Source organism: Ictidomys tridecemlineatus, chromosome 1 (assembly GCF_052094955.1).
Source record: "Ictidomys tridecemlineatus isolate mIctTri1 chromosome 1, mIctTri1.hap1, whole genome shotgun sequence".
Taxonomy (NCBI): domain Eukaryota; kingdom Metazoa; phylum Chordata; class Mammalia; order Rodentia; family Sciuridae; genus Ictidomys; species Ictidomys tridecemlineatus.
Genome location: NC_135477.1, coordinates 249695206 through 249709576, shown reverse-complemented (window position 1 = coordinate 249709576; position 14371 = coordinate 249695206).

The following is a 14371-nucleotide window of genomic DNA, read 5'->3' as shown; positions in this document are numbered from 1 at the left end:
ATCCACTTCCTTCCTTATCTTGACCTGATTATCCAAGAACCTGAGGTCATTTCTGAAAGCTTGCTGATGCCTAAACTTTTAATATAAGCATAATCAAAGGTACTCATTCCTACCAAAACACTTCCTGCCACTCCCCCATAACATTTTGAGAACTTCAAAACAATAAAATATTATTCTGAGAGCATGCTTGGTTTGTAAAAAACTATATTACATTTTTTTCTATTTTTTTAAGTTGTAGGTGGATACGTCTTTGTTTTATTTATTTATTTATTTTTATGTGGTGCTGAGGATCGAACCCAGTGCCTCACGCGTGTGAGGCAAGCGCTCTACCACTGAGCTACAACCCCAGCCCCCATATTGCATTTTACTAAAAAGTCTCCCCAGGGGTCTTGAACCTGGGAAGTGTTGTTTACATCAGAGATGTGAAGACATTAAAATCCAGGGAATGGCAGTGTGCGCTGGATATCCTGAAGCTTCCTGACACCAGAATGCACCTCGATGGGGCCATCCAGGCCTTAGAAAGATCTCAAATAAAGCCATCTCTGAGTTCCCAGAAATGAAAATCATCTGCATTTCGTCCACACTCACACATTAAATGATTAAGTGATTCTTACCTTGTGCCTTAGGCTGTGGAGTTAGATATGCACTTATCTGGGTTTTTCTCCTATTGTGCTAGATTACAAGCCACTTGATTTCCATCTATATTTAAATGGCCCTTGTCTCTGAAGCATATGCTTAATATGATGTTGCCATAGCATGAGCTCAGTAAATACATATTAAGTTAGTAAATATTAACTGAATTCTTAATTTAAAAGAAAGACTGTTTACTTTTTAAAACTTATTGATAGAATTCTATACAAACAACAAAGAGAACTATGTTCCCCCTGAATTTGGAGAGCCAAGTATTACTTGAGGAGACAGAGAACTTGCCAGACTGAGACAAACCCTTCTATGGAAAAAGTTTCAACAAGGATTTGGTGCCCTTTAGGATCATTCAAAGGCAAGGGACTAGACAGTTTGCTTTCTCTTTCCCCTTTCCATGCCCACTTTTCTCCAGGATACCGATCTCACCCACCTTGGCACTTGATTATTTTGAGAAGAGTGTAAATCTGAAGCAAGAAGCAAATCCCCATGCTCTGTGAGAGCCTGGCTTCAGCTGTGTGCTGGCCCGAATCCTGGCTGCTGCGGGCTCCTTTGCTCTTTCATGGGGCCCCTGCCATAGAAGTGGCTCCCTTTAGACAGGAAGAGGAATGAGCTGCAAGCTTACACTAGACCACCAACCTCACCTCCACCCACCCCACCTTTTTCCAGACTAAAATTTCCAGGAAAGAATTGTGATTGTCCCCAACCTGGGTGGTGAGCCACTGACCAGTTGCTGAAGAGCCTTTTACAAAACTGCAGAGTTATTGTGAGTAAGCAGCAATTCCTCAAAGAAAGAGAAATGTTCTTTTCAAGGGAATGACTGCTTGATGGACAGAGATGCTAGCTATCTCCACATCTTGGAATTTGACCTCTAATCTGTGAAGTTTCTGGAATTCTCACACCTGTCCTTCCCTTCCCAGACTGCACTCCAAAAGATAATTAGTTAGTGAAATGCAAAACCAAGGGTTATAAACTGCAGCCATACACAAGCCTTCCTAAGTACAGGAAGGCTCACGTAAGTAGGTGTAAGCTAATGCCATTTAAAAATTTTTTGATATGGTCATAAGCCAAGTGTGTGCTAGCGTATATATGTATGTGGGTGAGTGGGTGGATGAGGGGTCCTACAAGTGATGGGTATCATCAAAAAGGATTGGGTGCCAAAAATAAAACACCATCTGTTCGTGTAATCAACAATTAGCCAGTGACAAATTTTTAGTAATGCACTTTGGGACATACAGAAGTAGATCTGGTTTCAGAAAACCTATAGTACAACCAGAAAGATAGGCGCATAGACAAACATGTTACATAGATTGAATTACGAAAGAGGATGAAAGATGTTATCAAAGTACAGAGATATAAACAATCCTGCATGGGAAAGATGATTCACTGTAAGAAAAATTTTCAAACTGGATCATTTGGGCTGGGGTTTGGAAGTTAAGAGTGTACTGGATTGATTTTGCAAGTAGGAAAATCAATAGGATGGAGGAACTTCTGTACATATTAAACTTAAGCATGAGGACTGTCAAGAAAAAGAAGGCTGAGAGAAAATAGGGTTCAAGTGTATTAAAAATGAAGAACTGGTGATAGGATAAAAGTATAAATGGCCAAGTTCAACAAGCCTACTGCACACTGAAACGCTAAAAACAATAAAAGAAAAGTGCCTTCTGTTGGAAAAAACATCACTGAAAGAAAAAATTAGGTCATTCAACTATGAGGAAGTTTTTATTCCATTGAATGCAACCTACAGCCACCTGAGAACCAGGAAATGAGCAAATCAGGCTCTTACAAGACCACTGCAGCCAACCCCACACACTGAACCTCATGAAAATCCACCTCCTAATGCTTCCACCACCAGATCTGCTGCATTTGATTTTAAGTAGAATCCTAAAACATAAATATGCTTACTCATTTTCCCTGTCCACAGCAGATTACAAATAACAAATGTGGAAATGAAAACAGAGGATCAAGACTGGAAAACAACGACTAATACTCCTCCCTCCAAGAAAACAGACTAGGTAGCTTAACAGCTTAGCAGCTCAATGTCATTTAAGAGAAATCAGCTCTAGATGTGTTTGAGTGAGCCACTGGGCATTACTGTGTGGTAACTGCTGCAATCATTGGGACTTAAAATGATGGCTGTGAGTATCTTAGAAAAGTCTATAGTCCTGGGGGTATAGTAAAGAACTCAGCCAGCATGGACCAAGGCCTTGGTGCAATCCCCAGTGCATCATGACCCAGGCCGTGTACCATGTTTGCTGCCTGGGCCATTCATGTCTGTTGATTAAGGAGTAAAGAATGAGGAAACACATTCAGAAGATCCCCTTTCAATATGGTTAATTATAATTTTAATAACCAGATTTTTGATACATTAATGTAACCAGATTTTAAAGTATTCTTTAAGTCCTCTGGGCAGTCTCTGTGCTTCCCCAGGTCCCACGCCCCAGCAGGTGCACTGTTGGATGGTGTAGAGCCCTTATAAGTCCATGTCCTCATTGCCCCCCCACCTCCTCGGCTCTCTGAGCAGTTATTTGAGGGCTGGTCATTTATAGTCATGTAACTTTTATAGTTTGTCCCCAGTGCTTAGTACAAATGCCTTGGCACAAAATGGCTATTCAAAAAAGGCTTATATAGTGAACAAGGCAGAACGAAGTGATTGTAACACTTTTGAAGAAGATTTATATTAAAAATGAATGAGCTTTCAACTACTTGAGCAACTCTTTCGCACTTACCAACGATGACTAAAATTGATTGACCATTTGTAGGGTCAGGCTCTGTTCCAAGCACTTCACGCTTGCGATTTAATCCTTACCACGGTGCTGTGAAGCAGTTGCCTTCACCATCCTTATACAGAGGAAGGAAGAGAGGCCCAGAGAAAGTGGGTGGGGCCGTGGGGGCAGCTGGAAGTGACAGAGGCGTCATAATACCTTGACAGTCTGGCTCCCAAGCCCATGCCTTTATCCACTGTCCTCTGCCCCTTGTATTATTTAATTCAAAACAGATCAAGAAAAGAAACCTAGATCAAGAAAAGAAACTCATTGCTACAAGGGATGGTTGAGCTTATCAATATAGCTCACCAGTTTACAAAAAGCCCTGGTGGTCACACAACATTATGAATGTCCTTAAAACCACTGATTATACTTAGAATGGTTAAGATGGTCAGTTGCAAAATTTAGTACTATGTACACATACATATATATATATATATATATTTTTTTTTTCTTTTAAATCCTGGGGTATGTTTCTGTGATCTTTATCCAGGCTCCCCCTGCTTGAGTGACTGTCTTGTGAGGAGAACATAGAATCTGTGTTTCTTTAAGCCACCTAAAGCTCCTTTTCATTTGCTTTCTATGACACCAAAATTCTCAGCACTAGAACTTCTTTTTAGGTTTAAAGTGCTTTTTCAATGTCACAATGGGTCTTACCTGCCTCTTTTCCCACCTGTGTGATAACCAGGATTCTGGATTATGAGTGAAGCTGATTTACTATCTTGATAACATGCAGAAATTACCACAAACTCATCCCGGACTCCAGGCTGCAACCCCAAATTCCCTCCTCCTCTCACTTCTGAGAAAAGTGGGAATGGAGAAAATATTCTTTATATGAAACTGTTGGCACTAGAAACCCAGGCATCATGCGAAAGGGAGAGCTCGATGCTGGTGCACCTAAGCACCTGGAACAATGGCATCTGGACACATTAAGTGCTCAATGAATATTATGGAAAGATAATGAGTGTGCTCTGCTCCCTTTTTTTTTTAGGAGAAAGCTGCTATCTTCTCATCCCACACCTTTCTGGGGAAGCTTTCAGGGGACCCCAATTTAGAAGATGCAAAGGATTTGTTATGGGCTGACTGATGCTTAATAAAGAGTGAGATGGAAGGTTCTCCTGCTCAGGAAATCCAGAGGGTCAGAGGAGAATCAATCAGTTGCTCTGGTGATGCAGCCAAGCACACTGCTGTCTTGGATCCACCTGCACTTCTGGTTGGTGTGTCAAAGGATGCCTGAGTGTTTAGCCTCATTCAAATGTATGTCATGCGGGAAGGAGGCTTCACTTTTGCCTGGGCCCCTTGACAGAGCAAGTAAATTTCACTGATGAGAATCTGAATCTAGGCTGCCCAATGGCTTTGGGCTTAAAAAAGAATCCTCGGAAATTGAAATTTGTGCATGTCAAGGGAGCAATAGAAATCCACAGAACCCAAGGAGTAGGAAGGAGTTGGCTTTGCTGAATCACAAGTGGGAAACGCTGCGCTGAGCTCCCAAGCAGTCCCAGCAAGGACAGATAGTCCTGCTTCCCTCTCCTCCCTTGCCACCTTGACCCAAGCCAGGGCCCGGGTGGAGGGAGCAGGAAGAAAGGTGCCAGCAGAAAGATCCCCTCGCCCATTTCCCCAAGCAACTTCATTCTGGAAAGTACCTATTGGAGGGAGTAGAGGACGGCTTGGTTTGAATGGTTTGGAATTTTGATTATTGTTAGGTATTGGACTTTCTAATTGCTGAACTAAGACTATGTTAATAAAAAGGAGTGTGGGACAATTACCTGAGAATGGACAAAAAAGCTTGAAGGCCTGTTTACTTCTTCATCCAGTTTAGAAAAGATTCATTGCCACCATCCTAGTGGTGGCCATGGTGATAAAATATTGGTATTTCCATCACCATCTGCAGTCTTTTTTTTTCCACCATGTTCTAGTTTCATTTACTTAAAGTTATTTTCTAGAAGACAGACAAGTTAATATGGGTTCTTGATAGAGAGAAGAGAGTTCCTTTTTCACCTATCACTAGGTTCATGGCTGAGATTCCTACCAGAAAAGACAGGTTCCCAAGAGAAAACACACATTTTTTAAAACTTAAATTTTATGTGACACAGGAGCCTTCAGAATAAAGACCCAAACAACCAAGGGAAATGTACGTTATGCCTGCCTGTGATGGTGGAGAGTGGTGAACGGTGGTGAGGAAGTATGAATGCACAGAAGGGGAGTGACCTAATGGTGGATTTTAACAGAGACCGTTCAGGTTATCCTCTGTGTCTGGTCTTCAGACAGGGACATTCCTTTCCTCCAGATATAGGGAGGGCATCTCTTCTAAGGGTCCTATGGCCTACATCAGAGGAAGATCAGAGTTCTTCAGCGACTTCCTCCAGGGGACAAGGGTGGGAGGTCAGAGAGAACTTCTCGCTTGTGCTGTATGCACAAATGCTCAGGTGCCATATTGAGGGTAGCATTTCCTGAACCCTGTCAGTGTCTGTTAACCACCTGCACAGATTCCCTCATACTTAACCAGGAGGTCGGGACGATGCAAGCCAACACCAGTACCCCTGGTTAATGTCAGTGTTATACTAAAACCTCTAAACCTGAGTTTTTAAATTTTTTAAGGACTGGGATGTGGGGTAACACTAACAAAGAATATGCAAGTGAGATAGCAGGTGGCCTGTGAAGCTTAAAATATCTGCTCTCTGGCTCTTCACAGAAGAGAGTGGCCAGCCTCTGCTTCAAGCAGCCCTGCAAGGTGTATGTTAATGTTTTCCAGGTATACAGGCAGACCTCGAGGCTCAGAGAGATTAACATGCCTTAAAACATACTCTAAAATACCCGTTCCCCAGTCATCCTAGCAAAAGGAGACGCAATAGAAACCCAGGGCAACTAGGTGGGAGGAGGAGGAGCAGAACTGAAGGGAAAGGAAGTCTCCAAGGTGAGCTTATCTTTCATCTGTATTTTCACATTTTTGTTCCCAAAGAGAAAGTTAGCATGAGGTGGGGTGGGGTGGGGCCATGCGTTCCATACCTGATCTTTTGAGTATGGCTATGAAGTATCTTACCCATAGTCTTTTGAAATTGCTTTTTGATATTCCTCACAGAGAAACTAGTCAGAGTGCAGGGACACCGAGTGACATTTCCTAGGCTCTTACCTATGTTCTATCAGAGAAAAAAAAACAAATACCACTATAAAAAGCCTACTGACTTTCATGTTTCAAATAATTTATTCATATATCATGATTGCACATGATAACACAGGCCCAAGACTCATCCTCAGCTTGTGGTCCTCAAACAGGGAGCTACCTTGCCCACCACCCCGAGGACGTTTTGTCTTTAGTGGGCCAGTACTTTTGAATCCCAGAAGGATAGAAGCCCAGGATGCTGGCGAACATTCTACAATGCACAGATGTCACCCCCACACACACACACATGACAAAGATGTCAACAGGGCCAAGGTGGAAGAACCCCACCTAAATACTAGCAAAATTCTTCCCAAGATATGAGTATAGCAGAAGTAAAACTTTTTAAATACTGCTAAGAGGGAAATGATAATCTATACAAAGGCGGTCTGAAAGAAAAAAATTCAGAATTTAAAAAAATTGAAATGAGAATTTAAATATTAGAATGTTTTAATTTTTTTTTTTTTTTAGTTGAAAGAAGTAGAAAACATTAGGAAAGAAGGACAGTGTCCAAAACTAATTGGACAGGCTATGCATAATACAAGAACATATGCTTAAAATGAAAAGCTAACTAATTTAAAATAGATTAAAAGTAATGCATATGCAAGAGGTAAGGCATCACAAATTGGTGAGCGTCACTGTCTTTCAGCTTATTTTTCATTTTCTTCAGCGCTCTGTGAAGAGACTTCCCACTGGTTTCAAAGGATATTTTGGTTTTCAGCTTCCCAGAAGCTAAAAATTAGACTTTAAAAATCATGAACACTCGGTAATTTAGATTTTAAATCTGCTGGGATAGAGGGACATGCTTACTCGACTTGTGCTGAAATCCACGGACCAACAAAAACCAAGGGTTTTGATGAGGCTGACGGGAATGAAGCTTGTACGTTCTGGGGAGGGGCTGTTGGCAAATTTGGAGATGATGAAGAAATGATTATACAAAAAGATCATTAAGGAAATTAAGTGGATCTGAGAGATGAAAATTAATTTGTGAATAATTTCCTTTAGAATTAGAATGAGACAGACATAACCTTCTTTTTCTTCCATGATGGACAAGGAGATTTCAGGGAGGGGATGGGAGGCACCTGTGTCCTCTTTGGTGGTTCAGGTATAAATGCAGGTAAGGGAGTTGCAGAGAGAGCCCCCCTCCCAGGATTTGGGATGGAAGAAACAAGACAAGGCTAGAAACAGCTTCTGTCTCTGATTAAGACTGCTTCTAAGGCCACTCTGCATGTCAAAGTGCCAATCTTTGGAATATCCTCTTTGGAAGACTAATACTTACATTTCCAGAATAAAAACTTATAGTATCATTACTCTGGTTTTTTTTCCGAGGTTGGACTCTTTTCTCTGGGTTCATTTGCATGGGACAGAACCAATTCTGTTTCTAACTTTCACACGTGTGCCATTAGCCCACTCCTCTTTCCTCTCCTCCTGTGCAACTGGAATCTGTACTTTTATTAAATTTCCAGGCAGCTTCACCTTCAACTTGGAATTTCTCAGCAGCTGGCAGCTGTGCCTACTGAGATAGGTTCTTGATCTTGGCTTCCCCCCAAATTGTGAAGGTATCTTCTGGGCTTTTGTGGACATCTAGCTTTAGGGTGACAAAAAAAAGATACTCTTAGGTTTCCTGGTGGTGACTATAGTGACCCTTGTAACCTGAACAAGTGTGGTTTAGACACTGCCTCATTCCACTTGCTTCCCTTGCTGGGCCACTCCTGCTTGTTTCATCTGGGCTGTTAGTAGTCCTGGTGCGGTTGCCTGTGTGGAACACAGTTCCTGAACACTGAGGCTGATTAGTCAGTGCCATCCTGACGCAGCTGGCACTGGGCAACTCCCCCTCTGTGGCAGGGGCAGTTTGAAAACTTCACAGGGCACCTTGAGAGGGGAACACAAAAAATCAAGATGGTGTAAGGAAGGGTGTGAAGGTTTTTGTGATTTTTGATACCATTTCCAAGTGGCGTTCTAAAAGTAATATGAAATTGCATTTTTTTCTTTCCAAAACACTGATATCACCATTTTTAAAGCTGTAGATTCATCCATATCATGGATGATATGATTCTTATTTAATGATTGGGTTTGTGTCCTCTGTTCCTTACAGCATTAGTTCTACTTTGTGTGAATATATCCACACAAAAAGTTTTAAGAAGTGAAAATCTCAAAGATTGGTAGTGAGTTTAAGTTTTGATAGATGCTGCTATTCACCACTGAAAATTGTTTTATGAATTTGTCTTTCACCTCTCGTTTTCTCTCCACTTTCATCAGAGCAGGATATAACCCATTATGCAAATTTTAAAAAATCTAATATGGTACCTAAAGGGCATACAACTAAAGTCTTCTGATGACCATTGAGACTGTGTTCATTTATAAGGTTAGAAGTAGTAATATCTTCTCCTCACCCATGGCAAGGTTAATGACTGACAACCCATGGTAAAAGGCAGATTAATAAGAGAAAAACAATGAATTTATGTAATCAAAGTTTTACAGGACATGACAGCTTTGTGAAGGGAAGACTCAAAGGCCCAGGGAGAACCCTGTATTTGGTGACCCCCAGTAGGCCCACCTCTCACCCAGTAGGTTGAAACACATAAACTTTGAAGGACACATTCAGACCACAGCAGTGACCTTGCTGCTTTGTCAATTTCCAAGTTGCTAAAGTTTAGGGTAACATTTCCTGCATATTGTCATTTCCATCTGTGTATTGCCCCCCTCCCTGCCTTTTCTGTGAATAGTCTATTTATAACTTTTGAGTATTTAAAATCTTTTTTGAGTATTCTTTTAAGGGGTACTTTGTCTAGGCTGGCTACTAATCCTCAATCCTGCATTTATAGCAAGTGCTGAATTTCTGAAATTCTGATGTGGGTGGAAAGGACATGCAGCAAGCAAGTCTTCTTGTTCTGATTTGCATGCTCTTGATGAGCAGAGAGATTGCTATCTATCTTCCTGAGTTTCTTTTTTCTTACATTTTAGCCTCAATTATTTGGGATTTTTTTTTATCTCACCTTGGGTTATTGTTAATAATTTGTGCTTTCTTAGAAAAATTTCCTATTCATATAGATGTTTAAATGCATCAAGATGAAGTTGCACATCTTACCTTGTTGCATCAGTTAGGATGAGATGATCAAAAAGCCAAGAGACCACAAATGTTGGCCGGTGTGGGGAGCAAAGGACACCTTAGTACACAGCTGGTGGGAATGCAGATTGGTACAGCCACTAAGGAAAATGGCATGTGGAGGTTCCTAAAGAAATTAGAAGTACAACTGGAATATCATAAAGCCAGCAATCCTTCTTCTGGGCAAACACTCAAAGGAGATGAAAATTCTACCTCCTAAAGACACTTCCAACATTAGTTGCAATAGTCATGATTCAGAAACGACCTAAGTATTTGTCTGCAGGCAATGGATTAAGAAAATGTGATGTACTTACATCTGCACACACACAAACACACAAAATAGACTAGTAGCCTAAAAAAGGAGACCCTGCCATTTGCCATGCAGGAAGTCAGACACAAAGAAAAATATTGTATGATCTCCCTCATATGCGGAAATCTATATAAAAAAAAGGAAAATAAGGTCAAATTTACAAAGAAAAATAATAACCATGGGCAGGAGGGGAACAGGAAGATTAAGACAAGGTAGGTCATGAGAAACAAAGCAGAAAATAGTAGGATGAGCAGGTCTAGAGATGTAATGGGAGGCCCGAAGAGGACAGTTAAGAAAGCCATATGGTGCTGTATGGTGCTGTATTTGGAATTGGAGTCAAATTTTGTTTTCTCTTATCACAAAAATAGTAATTATGTGAGATGACAGATAAGTTAATTTGCTTCACAGTAGTGATGGTCAATCCTGCTATCTTTAATATATCCCATAGTATGTTTAAACCTCAAATATATAGAATAGAATCTCTTTTTTAAAAATTAAAGATACATTTTATTTTTAATATGTTTATAATAATGTCATTCTTAAGCCTAATGTTTACTTGTGTTGTCTTATTTGTAACTTTTTAAAGATTAAATTAGGCCAGGTTCAGTGGCACACACCTATAATCCCAGCAACTCAGGAGGCTGAGGCGGGAGGATGGAGAGTTCAGAGCCAGCCTCAGCAACTTAGTGAAGCACTTAGCAACTTAGCAAGACCCAGTCTCTACATAAAATACAAAAAAAGAGTTGGGGAGGGAATGGGGGGACTGGGGATGTTGCTCAGTGGTTAAACACCCCTTGGTTCATCAGTTGCCAAAAAAAAAAAAAAAAGATGATAAGATAAAGTTAATTAATTTGATTGTGCTTTGTATTTTAGTTGTTCTGATTTTAAAGCTGTAAATCATCTTTGGAGTACTACATCACAAGCAGGATTTTCATTTAATTTTAAATGTTATGTAATTTCAACTTGAATTTGTTATTTAAAATTTTAACAAATTTTTGATGCTTGTGAAATTTCTGAAGAAGATATATTTAAGAAAAGACCATTAGTTATGAATCTTTTTTTTTAAAGTTTCATTAAGCACTGAGGATGTGGGCAGCATGGTTCCTACACTTTAAAATGTTCAGATTTTCCATGAACCCTGCCATTTTAGGTGAATATTTACAGTTTTCATTGGTGTTTGAAAACATTGTATATTCTTTTTCTTCTTCATACAAAGGCATTTTTAGCTTCACTTTATTTTTGTCTACTTGATACATTAACTTCTGAGATTGATATTAAAATCTTCCCATGAATCTGTTTGATTTCTGTTAAATAGCTAAATGTACTAATTATTGTTTTTGAGTTCATGTTATTATTATTGTTTTACTTATATTTTAAATTTTTATTTATACAAAAATGTGATTATAATAATTTATATTAGTATATTAATAAAGAAGTGTTATATAATTTATGTGATTATACATAATTTTGTATAATATAATTAGAGCTTAAGAATATAATAATTTTGTATAATTAGATCTTAAGAATATAATACTAGTTAACAATTATATAATATTGTATTTACACATGATATATGATTTAATATGCAATATAATAATCATTTAGTTCATAATAACAATAATAATTAAGCTCTATCACCTATAGAAAATTGGGTTGGGAATGCTTAGTTTAATGTTTTCCTTCCATTCTGTTACTTTTATCCCCTATTGGATGAGATAGTTCTTGGTTGTCTGTTCACCCTCAGGGGTGATGATCTGGATAGAGAGCTTCAATGGAACTCTTCTGTGGCAAATAAAGCAGATCCGCGTTTTGTTGGTTGTCTTGGATGTGTGATGCAGAGAGAGCACGCAGAGCCTGTCATCTTGGATCTTGTAGCCTTGCATCTGTAGCCTAAGGCCCTGTCCAGGTAGGTGGTCACCTGGCTCCAAATTTGCCCCTTACACAAGCGTCCTGGAAATTAAGTTCAAGGCCAACTTTTCTGAAGGGGTGCCTGCTGGGAGGACAAAACAGCATCCCCACCCTTTTCAGTAACTGACAGATCACAGTAGCCCGTGCTTTCTTCCAGTGCTGCTAGTTCCAACATTTTCTAGAAAGCTCCAACATTTCTTTTTCTAGAATCTTCCATTTTATTACACCACTGGGACCCATATCGGCTTTCAATATCTTGTGGATTTCCTAAGATATTCCTTACTGTATCTTAATAGGGTTTGTTATCTAAACTGGATTGGAATTCAGAAATTCTTTCATAAGACTGCCTGAGTTTAGAATGAATGCTTCAGTACTTATTGACTCCGTGAACTTGTCATGTTACTGTGCCCCGGTTTCCCCATTTGTAAAACGTGGATAACAGTCTGCGTGCCACAGTGTTGTCATGCCCAGGGCATGTAAAGAATACTCCAGAAATCCTAGCTGCTGTTATTTTGTCTACCAGATATAGCAAAAGTTTATGTGTTATGAAAGTTATCTTATTTGTTTATGTAGCTGTAGATTTAGGAGTGAGGATATTTATCTTTATGCTTTCCAATAATAAAAGCTAGCACTTATATACAGTGCTTACCATGTACCTTTTAAGCACTGCATATATATTATTAACCCATGGTTCAGAAGGAGAGACCACAATGGAAATGAGAAAAGGATTTTGAACCAGTAATGAAAACAGCATAATAAAACTTATGTGGTGATTTTTTCCATTATATTTCCTAATTAGCTATTGCTGGTGTCTTAAAAATGTTTTAGTTTCTGTTCATTTATTTTGAATTTAGCTTCAGTACTGAAGAATGCCTCAGGCAGAAGGATTATAAGCATTATTATTATTATTATTATTATTATTATTATTAATATTATTATTATTATTATTATAAATCACCCTTCCAGGGAGTAGGAAGGGAGTGGAGAGTTGGTGTGAGCATGCACCACTGAGAAGGATGTTTCAGAGGTGCTTGTGCAATGCAATGCATGGGAGGGGACCTGACCACTGGGAGAGCTCTGTAAACTGCAATCTAGGATGGGCTAGCTGGGTGGGGGAGAGGGGAGGGAGCGGGGTTAGACAGGGCCAGATGGGGTGAATGCTTTATCTACTAGCTTCCACCTTCTTCTTGCCTTCTGGGGCATTAGCCCCCTCAATTCTCAGCCTTGGCATAAATACAACTGGATAAACTCACTTCTCTCCAGGAACTTCAAACAGAATCTTTTTCCAACATATTCAGCTTTTCCAATTATGCTCATGGAGGCACTGGAAACTGTACCGCCAAGGTCACAGGCAAAGTTCACATTATATTTTACTTTGATATCATAATAGTTTATATTTTATATAATATACAGTATATATATGCATTGCATGTATACAAATACAGATATATCCATATATCTAGATACAGATAAAGACATATATATGTTTGTTCTGTTTCCCAACAAACAACTCCTTGAACTCTCCCAAGGGTTGTGTCCTTTTTATGTTAATGATTGACTGACAGCTGTGGGCCAGTGATGTAGTCAATAATGATTATATAATGAAGCCTTCATAAAAACCCCAAAGGTCTGCCTCTGGAGAGCTGAACCTAAGGAGGGACCTGGAAGCTGGTGTCCCCTTCATGCATGCTTTGCCCCATGTATGTCTCCCCCAGCTGGCTGGTCACCTGTATTCTTTTTATTGTCCTTTATGATAAATGGGCAAATGAAAGAAAGAATTTCCCCAAGTCCTGTGTGCTCCCACAGCAAATTAATTGAGCCCAGAGAAGGGCTGTGAGAACCCCAATTTTTAGCCTGTTGGTCAGAGTATTAGTGGCAAACTACTGTTTGCACTTGAAGGCAGTTTTATGAGACTGAGGTCCCGCAGTCCCTGGCATCTCAAAGGCTATCTCCAGGAAGATAATGTCGGAACCGAATTGGATTACAGGACACTCAGCTAGCATCCATCATAGGATCTGGAGCTAGGGAATTAACTATGTGGAGAGAAACTCCCACAAACATTGTGGTGACCAGAAGTGGTCTGTATTGAGTTAGTGTAGCAAGAATGCATTGATGTTTTCTTATAACTTACCACTGTTTACTAGTCAATAGTTCTAAATTTGAATACATTTTGTCTAAAGAATCAGTTAAATCTTGATCAAAGAATCAGTAAGCAACATGTTGATCCTTTTCTTCAAATCAGTATTTTTATTGCTATGTAACAAATTCTCTAAAACTTAATGAGTTAAAACAACTGTCTGCATTATCTCACCTTCCCTGTGGGTCGGGAATCTGAGCATGGCTCAGCTGGATGCCTCTGGGTCAGGGTCTCTCCCAGGCTGCAGTTAGGTGTCAGCCAGGACTGCCTTCATTTCAAGGCTCACTGAAGAACAGAGCCATTTCGAATCTGTCTTGTGTGGTTATTATCAGGACTCGGTTTTCCT